At 37.3% G+C, this 18,702-nt stretch overlaps 1 pseudogene; it reads right to left on the reverse strand.

The window, feature by feature from the left end:
* Positions 1–648: 648 nt before the first annotated feature.
* Positions 649–18,660, reverse strand: LOC103661466 (annotated as a pseudogene).
* Positions 18,661–18,702: the final 42 nt, after the last annotated feature.

Consider the following 18,702-nt stretch of genomic DNA (forward strand, 5'->3'; position numbering starts at 1 on the left):
TATCACATATTTCACCCTTGGAGCTGGGGGACAGCTCTGTTATCCGAAATGACATGGAACCCAAATGAACTGAGGACATCTGGAAAATGAAAAATGGGAGAAGGATGTTGGGGAAGCATTCTGGTTATCTACTATTGCATAACTGCTCCAAAATTCTGTGGTTTAAAACAACTATCATTTTATCATGCTCACTGGTTCTGTGTATGAAGAATGCGGAGAAGTCACTGTGAGAACAGCTTGTCTACATACTGTCTAATGTGTCAGCTGGGAATATTTGAAAAGCTGGGGACTGAAATATTCTGGAGACTTCTCTATTCGTGTTTCAGGAACCTGAGCTGGAATGTCACATAGGCAGGTCTCAGCTGAGACTGTTGACCAGAACACCTGCACAGAAGTGCCCTCTCTTTCTCTCTCTTTAACTTAGAGGAAACTTTATTTAGTTTTCTTTTTAAAGCAATCTAGTTTAAAAATAAGTTGGGGTTAAGAGAAGAAAGGACATGAACCCTTGTAACAGAGTCAGGCAGACAGAAAAACAGGAGGGAGGATGGGTACTGATCAGGGACTTCCATGTCAGATCTTCTCATCTAGGAAATGAGGTTGTCACAGATTGTGGTCAGCTCATTGGTTTCTTTAGTCTTCTTCAGAGAGTTAGATGTGCATCTGCTTCTTCTTCAGGCTCACCTGGAAGGCCATAACCTCATTTTGGGCCTTGCTCCAGTACTGAGTGGTGTCCTCATTTGCCAGCTTGAGTTTCTTTTCTGTGTGGGCCTTTATTTAGCACTTGGTATCTCTGGCCTTCCTTTTCAATTCTTACTATTTAATCCTCAGTACACATCTTCAGTGATTCTTTATGTGGAAGCCTTTGATTACCTCCTTCTGTTCTCAAACCACTTAAAGAGGTCAGAGAAAAATTTTTCCATGGAGTTTACATCTGCAGTCAGTTCATCTTTTTCTTTAAGTACCTTTTGGATTTGGAGAGGTTCTAGCTCAAAATGATGATGGAGAAGGATCCAGGGAACACCTGTTCCCATGGACACACTGAATCCGCAGCTACATATGGAACAAATTCCTCTGAAAAAAACCCTAAAACCTGTCTGAGAAACTCCTATACATCTGGAAAATGAAAGAAGCTCCACATCAAAGCAGATTGAACTCCACATTGGGCACCCCTGTACCTGAGACATGAAACCCCAAAACGTCTAACTTTGAAATCCACTGAGGCTCACATCCATGGTACCCACAAAGCTATAACAACCTGATAAATGACTCTTAATGGGTTTGTGCACTTGGGCTCACCTGCCCCAGGGCCCAGCATAGAAGCAGATGATCAAGAGGTGCCCATACATAAATGAGGCTCATTTGCTAATATTAAATTGTTGGCCTGAGGGGCAAGCATCTAATTTAGCACACATTCTAGGAGCCTACTGACTCCATCTATGTTTTCACTTTGCCTCACTCAGTGGGTGTCATTTCTTTTTTTCTCTTTGTTCCTGTGGGCACCATCTATATGCTTCCCCTCTGCCTCTTTTCAGCTGGTAGGTGCCATCTTTGTGCTCTAGCTGGCAAGCTCCATCTTCTCTTTTTAAATTTTTTTTTTCTTTCTCCTAGTGGGTGGCATCTATATGTTCATTTTAGTTGTTGGGTATGATCTTCAAGCTCTCCCTCTGCAGTGCTCCAGAGTAACAGCAACTCCCAGTGGGGAGCTTTTACATGCATCTTGTGCCTTAGGTTTTGTGCTTGCCACCCATAGGACACCCCTTAATCACCCTGCTCTAGAGGCCAGAGGAACTTGGGAATCCTGGATCCTATGAGACTGTAATACTTGGAGAGACAGTTCTTGGTAGACTAACCCCCAGGGCACTGCATCTGTCTTTCTATGAAAGAGGCCTATCTGTTGCTCGCGGAGCTTTGGCTTGAGGGCAGGTTTCTTCTGGTTTGCCATTCAGCTAGGGGCCTAAGAAGGTGTTCTCGGGTAATGGAGGCCAGTGGACAGAGTCCTTGGTTGCTCTCTCTGCCTTGCTACAGCTTGGAGCAATAGTGATTCCCAGAAAGGAGTTTATACCCTTGCCTGGCACCCCAGTTTTTGCTTGTTCAAATATAATATCATCCAATATCAATGAATACTAATAAAATTGCCAGGGGTATCTTAGGAATGGAAGACATCTTTTTTCATGTGTTATTTTGCAAGTTTTTGCTTATTCTTTCCAGTGTTACCATGGATCCAATAATGGAACAACAAAATATGAGAGGAAAGGCAGGAAAAGAAAAGAGAACACATGCTTGACAGAGTTTCTTTCTTTCTTTCTTTCTTTCTTTCTTTCTTAGATTTTGCTTATTTATTTGAGAGAGAGACAGAGAGTGAGAGAGAGCACGAGTGAGGTGAGGGGAGGAGGGAGAAGCAGACTCCCTGCTGAGCAAGGAGCCCTATGTGGGACCCAATCCCAGGACCCCGGGATCATGACCTGAGCCAAAGGCAGATGCCCAACTGACTGAGCCCCATAGGTGTCCTGACAGAGTGCATTTCTAATCATCTTAGTTTGATGCTACAAAGATGACAAGAGTGGACAAATCAACATCTTCTTTTTGCAGATGAAATGAGGGCTGGACGTGAATTCAATGCCAGTAATTGCACTATCATTACAGTTAGTTCTCTCAAATTTATTATATCCATTTCCAACAGCAGTTGAATTTATGCTTAAGTGTGAAAATAGCACATAGAAAAGAATCTGTGAGAAGTTAAATTTCTTGTAACAGCCTTTAAAAGATAATAGCATAATGGCTGAAATCCATTATCTGAATTATCAACTGGTCAAGTTCACATTCTGATCTCTATTGATGCCTGTCACCACACCACCACAAAGTTGCCAAGAATGAAACATACTGTTTCAAAATGGGGGGAAATGACCTCCAAATAACTCCATTGGAGAGAAAATGAACAAGAATGAGAGTGAGAGAGAAAATGCTACAAATGGACAAAGGATAATGGGAAAGCAATCGCAGAAGCAACAAATCTCTGAGGGTGAATTTAAGTTTACAGCTTAAATTTACATTATTTTAGGAACTTTCATCTGATAAAACGACATGGAGAACTTAGTACTGTATGTGATACTCAATTATTGTGCATTGCCTATTACTTAATAATTTTATTGCTGATAACTTTTTCATGAGTGTTTCTCTGGAGCCAAAATGTCAAGATGAAGAGATGTAGCACACTTAAATTATTTTTGATTACTGAATTGCAAAAACTATATGCTTTGTACTTCAGGGAAACAAACTGTGTGAGTTATTTTTGAACAACCTTTTATAATTAATACTTTTTTAGAGGATTATTTTGCTGTTGAATATACTATGACTTTATGGACTACATTTTTTATGGACTAGAATATAATAATTGATTTTACCTTTTAGAATCTAAATACTGAGAGAAAATGAGAAACAAAAACATTATCTTTTTCCAATGCTTAATTCAGTCCTATGACCTAAATAGAATAGATTGGAATGTTTCATACCTGGTTAAATACTTATCACAATGATACACTCTGTGTTTATTAAATTAATCAGGACTTATAAAATTTAATATGGGCTGAATTCATCCTCTTATAGAATACTTTCATATATGATGATATTATATGGCTTTCTGTTAAATGAATATATTTTCCATTTTTTACTGTTTCCTGACTTTCAAAAATTTGATCTTTTAAAATAAATTTATTTAAAAAAATAATTTTGGTGCCCAAAATGATTCTCTAGCACATGGATCAAACAAGAAAAACACAGAAAGGAGTTTGCAGATGAATGAACAGATTGCTAAATAAGATGTCTAAATGGAGACTAGTTTTACTTGTTGAGCATTATTTAAAATAAATTCCCTTTGGACTTCTGGGGAAGATGGCAGAGTAGGAGGATCCTAGGCTCACCCTGTCCCAAGGACATATCAGGATAACACCAACATCAGAGTAAATAAACAAAAAAAGAAGACCTGAAGACTTGTATAACAGACTCTCCACAGCTAAATATAGAAAAGAGGCCATGACAGATAGGATTTTAAGGGAAGAGACATGGTTGGGAGCCAAACTCCCTCCCTGTCTGCAGGAGGGAGGAATGCATAGAGATGGGAGAGGAGCAGATCCTGCACCAGGCCTCCTAGGCACAGGGGACCTGCACTGGGAAGACAAATCCCCATGACATTTGGCTTTGAAAACCAGAGGGCCTAACTTCCTGAGTTCTTACAGTCAGTGGGGCTTAACACCTGGAACTTTAAAAATGGCTCTGGAGAGCCAGAGGGTGTTAGGAAACTGAGTCCCCACTCTTAAAGAGATAGTACAACAAACATCCCCATGGAGAAAGTGCACAGCTAAAGTGGACTCTGAGTGAAAAGGAAACACCATACGCAGGAATAAGAAAAGTAGGAAGCATAAAAGCAGTAAAGTAAGTATATCTATAAAAATCAGTCAAGGGATTCACAAAATAAAAGGATTTAAAGTGTGGCACCATATACCTAAAACCTGAGGGGAAGAGGAATAAAAATTTAGTGCTTTCAAAATGGGCTCAGACTTAAGCAACCATCAACCTAATATAGAATGCTGTATACATAAGATGTTATGTATAAACCTAAAGGTAACCACAAATCAAAAACTGGTAATAGATATGCAAAAAATAAATAGAAAGGAATCCAAGTATATGACTAAAGAATGCCAGAAAACCATGAGAGAAGAGAACAAGAGAAGAAAGGAACAGAGAAAACTACAAAAACAACCATAAAACAATCAACAAAATGGCAAGAAGTATGTACTAATCAATAATTACTTTGAATGTAAATGGACTAAATGCTCCAATTAAGAGACACAGGATGATGGATGGATTAAAAAAAACAAGGACCATCTAATATTTTACTTACGGAGACTCATTTCAGACATAAGGACACATGCTTATTGAAAATGAAGGGACGGAAAAGCATTTATCATGCAAATAGAAGTGAAAAGAAAGCCAAGGTAGCAATGCTTACTTTGGATAAAACAGACTTTTAAACAGACTGTAACAAGAGACAAAGGACACTACATAATCATAAAGGGAACACTCTAACAAGAAGATATAACGATTGTAAATATATATGCACCAACACAGGAGGACCAGTTACATAAAAGTTAATAACAAACATAAAGTAATCGATAGTAATATGATAATTGTGAGGGACTTTAACACCCCACTTACATCAATGGATGGGTCATCTAAACAGAAAATCAATAGGGAAAGNNNGTCTTTGAATGACACTTTGGACCAGACGGATGTAACAGATACATTCAGAACATTTCATCCTAATATAGTGGAATATACATTCTTTTCAAGTACACATGGAACATTCTCCAGAACAGATCATATGTGAAGTCAAAACATGTCTCAATAATTTCAAAAAAATTGATACCAGGAATCAACCACAAGAAGAAAGTCTGGAAAGGACACAAATATATGGAGGTTAAATAAACACGCTACTAAACAATGAATGGATCAACCAAGAAATCAAAGAGGAAATCAATACTTGGAGACAAATGAAAATGAAAACACAATGGTCCAAAATCTTTGGGAATGCAACAAAAGCTGTTCTAAGAGAAAAGTTTATAGCAACACAGGTCTACCTCAAGAAGCAAGAAAAATCTCAAATAAACAACCTAACCTTGTACCTAAAGAAGCTGGAAAAAGAAGAAGAAACAAAACCCAAAGCCAGTAGAAAGAAGGAAATAATAAGGATTAGAGCAGAAGTAAATGAAATAGAAACCAAAAACAATAGAACAAATCAATGAAACCAGGAACTGGTTCTTGGAACACACACACAAAAATTAAGAAACCTTTAGCCAGACTCATTAAAAAGAGAAAGAGGACTCAAATAAACAAAATCACAAATGAGAACTGACACCAGAGAAATACAAAGGATTATGACAGTATATTATGAAAAAAAATTATATGTCAACAAACTGGATAAACTAGAAGAAATGGATAAATTCCTAAAATATATAAGTTCCCAAAATTGAATCAGGAAGAAATAGAAAATTTGACAGACTACTTACTAGCAATCAAATTGGATCAGTAATCAAAAAACTCCCAACAAACAAAAGTCCAGGACCAGATGGTTCCACAGGTGAATTCCACCAAACGTTTTAAAAAGAGTTAATATTTATTTTTCTCAAACTATTCCGAACTTCCAAATTCATTCTATAAGGCCAGCATTACCCTGATACCAAAACCAGATAGGGACACCACAAAAAAAGAGAACTACAGGCCAATATCTCTGATGAACATAGATGCAAAAATCCTCAACAAAATTTAGCAACCTGAATCTAACAATACATTAAAAAAATCATTCACAATCAAGTGGGATGTAGTCCTGGGATGTAAGGGTGATTCAATAATCATAAATCAATCAACATGATAGATCACGTCAATAAGAGAAAGGATAAAACCATACGATCATTTCAATAGATGCAGAAAAATCACTTGACGAAGTACAACATCCATTCATGATAAAAACTCTCAGCAAAGTAGGTTTAAAGTGAACATACCTCAACATAATAGAAGGAACATATCACAACACACCTCAACATACATGAAAAATCCACAATGGACACCAAACTCAATAGTGAAGAACTGAGAGTTTTTCCTCAAAGGACAGAAACAAGACAAGGATGTCCTTTATCACCACTTTTATTCAACATAGTACTGTAAGTCCTAGTTATAGCAATCAGACAACAAAAAGAAATAAAAGGCATCCAAATTGGTAAGAAGAAGAAATAACTGTCACTGTTTGCAGATAGCATAATACCATATACAGAAAACTCTAAAGATTCCAACAAAAAACTACTAGAACTGATAAATGAATTCAGTAAGGCCACAGTATACAAAATCAATATACAGAAATCTGTTGCATTTCTTTCTATAAACTAATAATGAAGTAGTAGAAAGAGAAATTAAGAAAACAATCCCATTTGCAATTGCACCAAAATAGTAAAATACCTTGGACTAAAATTAACTGAGGTGAAAAACCTGTATTTTGAAAACTATAAAACACTGATGAAATAAACTGAAGATGACACCAAATGGAAAGATATTCCATGCTCATGGATTGGAGAACAAATACTGTTAAAATGTCCATACTACCAAAGCAATCTACAGATTTAATGCAATCCCTTTCAAAATACCGACATTTGTCATAGAACTGGGACAAACAATCCTAAATTTGTATGGAACCACAAAAGACCCCAAATAGCCAAAGCAATCTTGAAAAAGAAGAACGAAACTGGAAGTATCACAATCCCGGGTTTCAAGATATACTACAAAGCTGAAGTAATCAAAACAGTATGTTTCCGGCACAAAAACTGACACATAGCTCAATGGAACAGAATAGAAAACCCAGAAATAAATCCACTATTATATGGTCAATTAATCTTTGACAAAGGAGGCAAGAATATGCAACAGGAAAAGGGCAGTCTCTTCAACAAATGGTGTGGGGAAAACAGGACAGCAAGATGCTGTACCTGGACCACTTTCTTAAACCATACACAAAAATAAATTCAAAATGGATGAAAGACGTAAATGTGAGACCTGAAACCATAAAAGTCCTAGAAGAGAGCACAGACAGTAATATCTCTGACATTAGCCACAGCAACATTTTTCTAGACATATATCCTGAGACAGGGAAACAAAAGCAAAAATAAACAATTGGGACTACATCAAAATAAAAGCTTCTGCATAGTCACAGTGAGGGAAACAATCAACCATACTAAAAAGACAACCTACGGAATAGGAGAAGATATTTGCAAATGACATATCCAATAAAGGGTTAGTATCCAAAATTCATAAAGAACTTATACAACTCAACACTCAAAAAATAAATAATCCAATTTAAAAGTGGCTGAAGACATGAACAGACACGAACAGATTTCTCTAAGAAAGACATACAGATGGCCAACAGACACATGAAAAGATGCTCAACATCATCATCAGGGAAATGCAAATCAAAAGCACAATGAGATATCCCCTCACACCTGTCAGACTGGTTAAAATAAAAAAACACAAGGCACAAGAAACGTTGGTGAGAATGTGGAGAAAAAGGAACAATTGTGCACTGTTGGTGGGAAGGCAAACTGGTTCAGCTACTGTGGAAAACAATGTGGAGGTTCCTCAAAAACTTACAAATAGAATTACCATATAATCCAGTAATTCCACTATGGGGTATTTACTCAGAGAATATAAAAAACACTAATTAAAAAAGATATATGCAACCTTATGTTTATTGCAGGAGTTTTTACAATAGCCAAATTATGAAAGCAACACACGTGTCCATCAACCGATGAATGTATAAAGAAGATGTGATTGTGATACATACACACACACACACACACACACACACACTGGAATTTTACTGAGCCACAAAAAGAGTGAGATCTTGTCATTTGCAAAAACATGGATGGATCTAGAGAGTATAATATTAAGTGAAATAAGTCAATCAGAGAAAGACAAATATATGATTTCACTCATATGTGGAATTTAAGAAGCAAAACAAATGAACAAAGAATAAAAGAGACAAACAAACAAAACCCCCCCAGACTTTTACATACAGAGAACAAACAGATGGTAACTAGAATGGAGGTTTGTGGGGGATGGGTGAGACAGGTAAAGGGGATTATGAGTACACTTACCATGATAAATACTGAGTAAAATATAGAATTGTTGAATCACTATATTGTATACCTGAAACTAACATAAATTATATGTTAATTATACTGCAATTAAAACTAAAAAATAAATAAGAATAAATTCCCTTCGAATGGGTTTTTAAAAATAATTTTTTTGGTAATTTACCATGCCACTTATATAATATTGTTTTTAAACCTGGGCAAGATAGGGCCCTTTCCTGCTCTCTTTCCTGTAGAGGTCCTCCTCTGACTTTTCTGTAGCTCAGCTCTTGCCCAGAGATGTGCCTGGCTGGCACCTGCATCCTACCCCACTTAATGCTTTGAGATTCTAGACTAGTTTCCAGCCTCCAATGTGATTAAGTATAGAAACTGGAGTAAGTCTTTCAAAATTCTATGGCAATTTGAAAGAGAAATTTTGTTTGGTTAATTTTATAATGAAAAAACAATGGGATTGTATTTATGTGTGTTATTTCATTTTTCTAGGAATTTATTTATTACCTTATGTATACATAGTAGGCCCCAATAGTATTCCCTTTTAGTTCTCATTTTTTCAGGATGAAAACAAAAACTATAACAACTCCTCCAAACCTGTTCTTCTTTCTTATTTTAATGCACACTTGACTTCAATTTCAACCTCTCTCCACCCCCGGCAACATGGATGATCATTGCTCAACCACAACTAGTTGTCTATCTCTGAGCCAACTACAATTCCATTCTGTGCTTCTTAAGGTATGGTGGATAAAAAGGGCTAGTATTTTACATGCTCTACATGTTTGGTTACGTAACTCAAATTGTTTTGTGACTTCATTTTTAACACCTCCTCTCGCTAAAAAAGCTCATCATTTTTATCTGGATGATGAGCCAGTAGATATTTCACTATACTGGACTAATAGCTTCCAAACTAATCTATAGTTCCTCCTAGACTTCCTTGTGGTTTTATACCTGATTGTTTGGATTTCATTATATTGTAATATTGTATTAAAAATTGCAAGCCACAGAGCTAATTTGATCAGATTTTTTTTACTTGTTTTAGGGAAGTGTTTAAAATAACTGAAAATTACATATTAAAAATCTGAATTTGTGGTTTCTTTTGACAAACTGGCAACCCTAGGCCTGGATTATCACATAGCAAAAATTGGCTGGAACTATCTTCTGCTCCCTTTAGAGAGGGCATAGGTTCTCCATGGATAAAGAAAATGTAGTATATATACAATGGAATACTACTCAGCCATAAAAAAGAATGAAATCTTGCTATTCACAATAACATGGGTGAACCCAGAGGGCATTATGCTAAATGAAATAAATCAGACTAAATAAGACAAATACCATATGATTTTACTTATACATGAAAACTAAAAAACAAAGCAAATGTATGAAACACAACAGAAACAGACTCACAAAGATAAAGAGCAAGCTGGTAGTTGCCAGTGTAGGGAGTGCAGTGGGTGGTATAAACAAGTGACAGATGGTAACCACATTTATCCTGGTGAGCACTTTGTAATATATTGAATTACTGAATTACTATGTTGTACACCTGAATCTAATATAATATTGTATGTCAACCATAAGTTTAAAAAATTGATTTCATGGATTTTGACTCTGTTCCCCAATCCTTTATCCCAGTGGGTAAATATCTTTCATATATTGTATAATGTCAAGGAATGTGGAAAAATATTCAAATATTATCAAAATTCCTCTATTTTTAGGTATTTGTATCAAATTAGAGAAAGATAAAAAATGTGTGGATTTTTGGTTCCAAAGCCCAGAAATACTGATTCAATAAGTCTCTTAGGGGGTCCAGAATTCTACATTTTAACAAAGTGGACCAGGAACTGTGATGCAAAAATCAGGTTGACAGAGCCTGAATTGCACATCAACAGTTATGAAGGGAATTCTGAGAGAAACCATACTCTAAGTTTTTGAGGTACACAGCAGAGAAAACAATATAGTCCCCCTGTAACATCTGTTCATGCCACTATCATATACAGATTATTGGAATGAATAGTCCAAGAACTGGGCAGTAAATAAGTTCTTAACATTTTCCTTTTTTCAAATACGTTCACTCTTTTAGTTTGCATTAAGAACCATATTTAGTATATTTTAATTACCTCAGCTCTGAGAGCGGTTCATTGCTAACTATGTCAAATGTCAAACCACTGATAAACTCTCAACTTCAGTTCTTGATGGCTAGGTATGATTTTGCTGCCAGTGAGTAAGTAGCCCCCACCACCAGTATCAGAGTCTCTAGGATCAAATTTATACTTGCATTTCCAGTCTACCTTTTTTCTTTTTTCTTTTAAAGATTTTATTTTTAAGTCATCTCTACACCCAACATGGCGAATAAGAGTCTCATGCTCTACCAACTGAGCCAGCCAGGTACCCCTTTTCAGCGTACCTTTAATTCTGTGGGGGGCAAAAGTGTTTTCCAAAACAACACCCAATCAAGCACTCTGCAATTTCACTCTAGGCTTCCATTTCCAGTGGGCTCCTACCTGGCAATGGATTCTAAGAAATTGTGTTTGGATCAAATACCTTAAGCCTCATTGAGGAAGGACTGATAAATATACTATATGTAAGCTGATAACTAAGTTTGTATACTTCTATTGGTGGTAGTGGGAGGAACTGATGGAAGAAAAAGGGTTAAATTTCATAAAGACCTGAGAGGTGAAGTCAAGAATGAAACACTAAGAACTTACATTTGGAGCACTGTCCTGGAGTCTGCAACTTCACCCCATCACCAATTGTCAAGGTATCATAGCCAATCTCCAGATCAAATTCTTCAAAATTTATCTGGATAACCTAGCAATGACCAGAAACAAACACATCAAATGCATCACAGTATAAATAAAAAAACAAAAAGAAAGCAATGGCAGAAAACATTTAAAATGCACAATGAATATCAGACTGTATATATATACATATATGTTAAATATACCAAAGCAGCAGACCATTTCAGATTATTCCTAAAGTTCAATAATTATTATAACGTAATTTTTATTTGCTGTATTGTACCTTCTGTAATACTTTTCCAATGAACTGCTATGGTTTCTGTTTTAGAACCCTTTTATTTGAAGCGTTTGAAGCATAATTAATGCAAATCTACTTTAAGAAAGCTTTATAAAAAGTACATGTAGGTGGACAGTGGTTCTCCATACATTGTCATCAGGTATACCTTGTTCTATTGTGCTTTACTTCATTGTGCTTTGCAGATATTATGTTTTTAACAAATTGAAGTTTTCTGGCAACCTGGTGTCAAGCAGTAGCATTTTGCTAACAGCATTTGCTCACTTTGTGTCTCTGTGTCACGTTTTGGTAATTCTCACAATATTTCAAACTTTTTCATTATTATTATATTTGTCATGGTAATCATATCAGTGATCTTTGGTGTTACTACTGTAATTGTTTTGTGGTGTTATGAACCGTGCCCATATAACACAGCAAACATGATAAATGTTGTGTCTGTTCTGATTGCTCCACCATCTGGCTGTTTCCCCATCTCTTGCCCTCCCTATTCCATGTGACACAACAATACTGGAATTAGGCCAGTTTATAAACCTACAATAGCCTCTAAGTGTTCAAATGAAAGGGAGAGTCACATGTTTCTCACTTGAAATTAAAAGCTAAGAATAATTAAACTTAGTGAGAAAGGCATGTTGAAAGCCAAGAAAGGCTGAAAGCTAGACCTCCTGGGTCAGTTAGCCAAGCTGTAAATGCAAAGGAAAAGTTCTTGAAGGAAATTAAAAATGCTACTCCAGTGAACACATGAACGATGAGAAAGCAAAACAGCCTTATCACTGATATGGAGAAAGTTTGAGTGGTCTGGTTAGAAGATCAAAACAACCACAACATTTCCTTAAACTACAGCTTAGTCCAGAGCAGGGCCCTAACTCTATTCAATTTTAAGAAGGCTGAAGAGAGGTGAGGAAGCTATAGAAAAAAAGTGTGAGGCCAATGGAAGTTGGTTTGTGAGGTTTAAGGAAAGAAGTCAGCTCCATAACATAAAAGAGCAAGGTGAAGCAGCAAGTATTGATGTAGAAGCTGTGTCAAGTTATCAAGAAGATCCAGCTAAGATAACTAATGAAGGCAGCTACTCCAAACAACAGATTTTCAATTGTAGATGAAAAAGCCATATATTGGAAGAAGATACCAGCTAGGACTTTTATAGCTAGAGAGGAGAAGTCAATGGCTGGCTTCAAAGCTTCAAAGGGAAGTCTGACTTGTTAAGAGCTAATGCAATGTGGCAAACTTCAGTGTTGTCTTATTTTAAGTCATCCAACCTTCAGCAACCAGCACCCCCATCAGTCAGCAGCCATGAACATCTGGGCAAGACCCTCCACCAGCAAAAAGATCATGACTCACTGAAAGCTTAGATGATGGTTAGCATTTTTAGCAATAAAGTGTTTTTTAATTAAGGCATGTACAATATTGTGTTTACACATAATTATATTGCTTACTTAATAGTCTACAGTATAGTGTAAACATAAATTTTATATACACTGGGAAACAAATTATTCATCTGACTTACTTTAGCATGATATTTGCTTTTTTGGGAACTGAACCCACAATTATATAGTACTGAGGTACTATAAAAAAATAACAGGTAAACCCAAAGTTAGTAAAAGGAAATAACAAATATCAGAGTGGAAATAAATGCAATAGAGGCTTAAAAAAACAAAACAACAGAAAAGATCAGTGAAACTAAGACCTAGTTCTTCTTTTTTTTTTTTTAAGATTTTGTTTATTTATTTGACAGAGAGAGACAGTGAGAGAGGGAACACAAGCAAAGGGAGTGTGAAAGGGAGAAGCAGGCTTCCCGCCGAAGCAGGGAGCCCGATGCGGGGCTTGATCCCAGTACCCTGGGATTATGACCTGAGCTGAAGGCAGATGCTTAATGGCTGAGCCACCCAGGTGCCCTAAGACCTAGTTCTCTGAAAAGATAAACAAAATAGGTAAACTTTAAGCTAGACTCACCAAGAAAAAAAAGAGAGAGAGGAACCAAATAAATAAAATCAAATATGAAAGAGGAGACGTTAGATTTCGTATCAGAAATAGAAAGAATCTGGTTGGGGAGGGATGGTGAAATACGTGATAGGGATTTATGAGTACACTTATGATGAAAAAATAAAAACTACACAGTATTGTATGTCAATTAAATCTCAATAAAATTGCAAAAACAAACAAAGAAATACAAAGAATCATAAGAGTACTATGAACAATTACCTTGCGACACATGGGGCAGCCTAGAGAAAATGGATTAATTCCTAGAAACATACAACCTTCCAGGACTGAATCATGGAAAAAATAGAAAATCTGAACAGACTGATTACTAGGAAGGAGATTGAATCAGTAATCAAAAACCTCCCAATAAGCAAAAGTCTAGGATCAGACAGTTTCACTGATGAATTCTACCAAACATTCAAAGGAGAATTAGTACCAATTCTTCTTAAACCCTTCCAAAACATAGAAGAGGAGGGAAAATTTTCAAACTCATTTTATGAAGCCAGCATTACCCTGAAACGAAACCAGACAAGGACTCCACAAGAAAAGAAAATTACAGGCCAATATCCCTGATGAACATAGCTGCAAAAACCCTCCACTAAATACCAGCAAGTGAAATTCAACAATACATTGAAAGAATCATAGAGCATAATCAAGTGGGATTTATTCCAAGTATGCAAGGAAAGGTCAACATCTGCAAATCAATTAATGTGCTAAACCACATTAACAAAATGAAGGATAAAAATTATATGATTATCTCAACAGATTCAGAAAAAGCATTTGCCAAAATTCAAAATCCATTTATCATAAAAACTCTCAACAAAGTGGGAATAGAGAAAACATACCTCAGCATAGTAAAGGCCTTTTATGACAAGCTTACAGCTAACATTATTATTATTATTTTTTTAAAGATTTTATTTATTCACTCTACAGAGATAGAGACAGCCAGCGAGAGAGTGAACACAAGCAGGGGGAATGGGAGAGGAAGAAGCAGGCTCACAGCGGAAGAGCCTGATGTGGGGCTCGATCCCACAACGCCGGGATCACGCCCTGAGCCGAAGGCAGACGCCCAACCGCTGTGCCACCCAGGCGCCCCCAGCTAACATTATATTCAACCGTGAAAAGCTAAAAACTTTTTCTCTAAGATCAGAAACAAGACAAGCATGCCCATTCTTGATCATAACACTATTTCAGTATAACCACTTATATTCCTAGCCAGAGCAATTATATAAGAAAAACAAATAAAAGACATCCAAATTGGAAAGGAAGAAGAAATACTGTCACTATTTGTAGATGACATGATATTAAATATAGAGAAGACCTAAAGACTTCACTAAAAAAATTGTTGGAACTAATAAATGCATTCAGTAAAATGGAAAGATTCAAAATCAACATACAAAAATTTGTAGCATTCCTAGACACTACAAATGAACTATCAGAAAAATTAAAAAAAAAATTCCATTTACAATTTCATCAAAACAAATAAAATACTTGGCAATAAATTTAACCAAGGTGGTGAAAAGACCAGTAAACTGAAAATTATAAGACATCGATGAAAGAAATTGAAGACACAAATAAATGGAAAGACATTCTGTGCTCATGGATTAGAAGAATAAATATTGTTAAAATGCCCATACTACCCAAAGCAATCTGCAGATTCAATGCAGAATAGATAACCCAGGAACAAACCCAAACATATATGGTCAATTAATTTGTGACAAAGGAGACAAGATTATATAATGGGGAAAGAGTCTTTTTAATAAATGGTGATGGGAAAGCCGGATAGCCACATGCAAAAGAATGAAAAGAGACCACTATTTTGCATCATACACAGACATTAACTTAAAATGCATTAAAAACTTGAATATGAGACCTGAAACCTTAAATCTCATTGAAGAAAACATAAGCAGTAAGCTCCTTGACATTAGTGTTGGCAACACTTTTTGGATTTGAACCAAGAACAAAGGCAACAAAAAACAAATAAACAAGTGGGGTTGCATCAAGCTAAAAAAAGCTTTGTGCAGCAAAGGAAACCATCAACAAAATGAAAAGGCAATCTATGGAAAAGGAGAAAATATTTTTAAATCAGATATTGAAAAGGGGCTAATATCCAAAACATATAAAGAACTCATACAAGTCAACAACAACAACAATAACCAAATAATCCAATTAAAAATGGGCAGAGTATCTGAATAGACGTTTTTCTTTTCTTCTTCTTTTAATTTTTTAAAGTATATTTGACACACAATGTTACATCAGTTTAAGGTGCACACCATAGTGATTCAGCTTCTCTATGTTATGCTCTGCTCATCACAACTGTAGCTGCCATCTGTCACCATATAATGCTATTACAGTATCATTGACTATATTCCCTATGGCTTTTATTCCCGTGACTTCTTCATTCCATAACTGGAAGCCTATAACTCCCAATCCCATTCACCCATTTTACCCATCCTCTGACACCCTCTCCTCTAGCAACATTCAATTTGTTCTCTGTATTTGCAGGTAAACAGACATTTTTCAAAAGGGGACATACAAATGACCCACCAGTACATGAAAAGATGCTCAACATCACTAATCATCAGGAAACTGCAAATCAAAACCCCAGCATAGATCACTTCACACCTGTTAGAATGGCTATTACCAAAAAGACAAATAACAAGTGTTGGTGAGGGTGTGGAGAAATGGGAGCACTTTTGCACTGTTGTTGGGAATGTAAATTGGAGCAGTCACTATTTAAAATAGTATAGGATTTCCTCAAAAAGTAAAAAATAGAATTACCATATAATCCAGCAATTCCACTCTGGGTATTTATCTGACAAAAACAGAAACACTAATTTGAAAACATATATGTACTCCTATGTTCACTGCAGCACTATTTACAATAGCTGTGGCATGAAAACGACCTAAAATGTCCTTTGATGAATGGATAAAGAAAATGTGTTTATATATATGTAATGGAATATTATTCAGCCATAGAAAATAATGAAATATTGCCATCCACAACAATATGGATGGACATGAGGGTATTATGCTAAATGAAATAATTCAGACAGAAAAAAGATAAATACCATATGATCTCATTTTTATATATAATCTAAAAATAACCTCTGAGCTCATGGATATAGAGAAAAGATGGGTGGTTGCCTGAGAGAGGGGCACGTGGGTGGCTGAAATGAGTGAACGTGGTCCAAAGGTACAAATTTCCACTTACGAAATAAATAAGTAATGGGGATATAATGTACAGCATGGTGACTATAGTACTGCACTGCATATTTGAAATTATCTAGGAGAGTGGATCTAGAAAGTTCTCATCACAAGAAAAAAAATTAACTGTGTATGGTGATGGTTGTTAGCTGTATTTACGGTGGTGATCATTTTACAATATATATGAATATTGAACTATTACATACATCTGAAACTAATGTCACGTCAGTTATACTTCAGTAAGCAAATAAAGGCAGTTGGGAATGGGAAAAAAAAAGAATTAAAAATAGAGGTATTGATTTGCCAAAAAAAAAAAGTAACTAACATACTGTTTAAAAATAAGTTTACCTTAGGGGCGCCTGGGTGGCACAGCGGTTAAGCGTCTGCCTTCCGCTCAGGGCGTAATCCCGGCATTGTGGGATCGAGCCCCACATCAGGCTCCTCCATTATGAGCCCGCTTCTTCCTCTCCCACTCCCCCTGCTTGTGTTCCCTCTCTCGCTGGCTGTCTCTATCTCGGTCAAATAAATAAATAAAATCTTTAAAAAAAAAATAAGTTTACCTTAAGTTTTCTGCTGTTCTGGACATGTTTCCGAATGCTCAAATTGAAGGACTATTTTCTTTGGTAAAGAGGCGGTACAAGTTTTACTCGGCATAGGAATGACCTCAGCAGTATTTGGAGACTGAAACTATCTCCCGAATGCGAGGGGAGGGTCTTTGCAAGACCACGGCAGAGGCTTCTGTAACAGCCTTACGGTCCTTCCAGTCAGATTTGTACAGACACCCGAACTGAAACACACACGCTTTACCACATTTAAATGTATCTTTCATGAGAAACCACCAAGTAAAGTACGGGTTGAATGGTTTAAAAAAAAAGAAAGAAAAAGAAGAATCTTTTGGATTTCGGCTTTAGCAAATTCCTTGTTTTTGTGCCGCTTCTAATGCCTGGTGCAGGATCCCCTCAAGCCCATCAGTGTTGTCCGCCATCTTCAAGTTCTTCAGGCGCAGCTCCTCACACTTGCTTTTCAGAAATGGGTACTCCTTTTGTGTCGCTTCCACTGCTGTGTCCAGGTCCTCTGGCTGTACTTCAGCTCGTTCACGATGGGTACCATGGGCAGCACCAAACTCCCAGGCCTGAGAACACACGGGTTGGAGGACACACGGGAAGATTTGAAACTTGTAAGTAATCAAATTCCACCAGCTTTGCCTCAGGAAAGTTCTTGAGAAAGGTGCGACCGCATGGTGCGCGCTACTTGTCTCAGGCACCACCGACGCCTGTCTCTAAGGGCTGTCCTTCGGGAGCGGGTCGACCTTGAGGTATAAAGACTGTTTCTTCAAAGGCGACTCTTTAAACAAGGAAGTCCCAAACTGCTCCAGTTTATCTACCTCAGCCTTAGTGCCTAGAACCTCAGCGGGTTCCCCGCAAGCGCTGATCCCTTCCCAGCGCGGCAAGCGCTGACCCCCGCTGAGGAGGCGGGGCATCGGCTGAGCCCGCGCAGCGTGCGGCTCTCGGCGGGAAGGCTGGTGGGAGCCCCAGCGCGGGAAGACTGGCAGTCCCTCCTCGCCCGTGGCTGCCGAGGCCCTAGAGCAGTCTGCACCCTGGAAGTACCATCCGCTGAGGCTGAAAGCACCGACTTGCTGGGAGGTGAGTCTTCTTCCGCTCCAGTCACCACACTGTTTGCTCAACCGTAGGCCTGGTTGGCCCGCACTAGGGGCGTCCTTGGGGCCCGCCTTCTCCACCACCTCCTGACAGGTTAAAGTGTGGGTCATCCAGCTTGTCCCACTGCAGTTTTGTAAGATCCCCCGGGGAGC

Source organism: Ursus maritimus, unplaced genomic scaffold (genome assembly GCF_017311325.1).
Source record: "Ursus maritimus isolate PB19 unplaced genomic scaffold, ASM1731132v1 scaffold_9, whole genome shotgun sequence".
Lineage (NCBI taxonomy): Eukaryota > Metazoa > Chordata > Mammalia > Carnivora > Ursidae > Ursus > Ursus maritimus.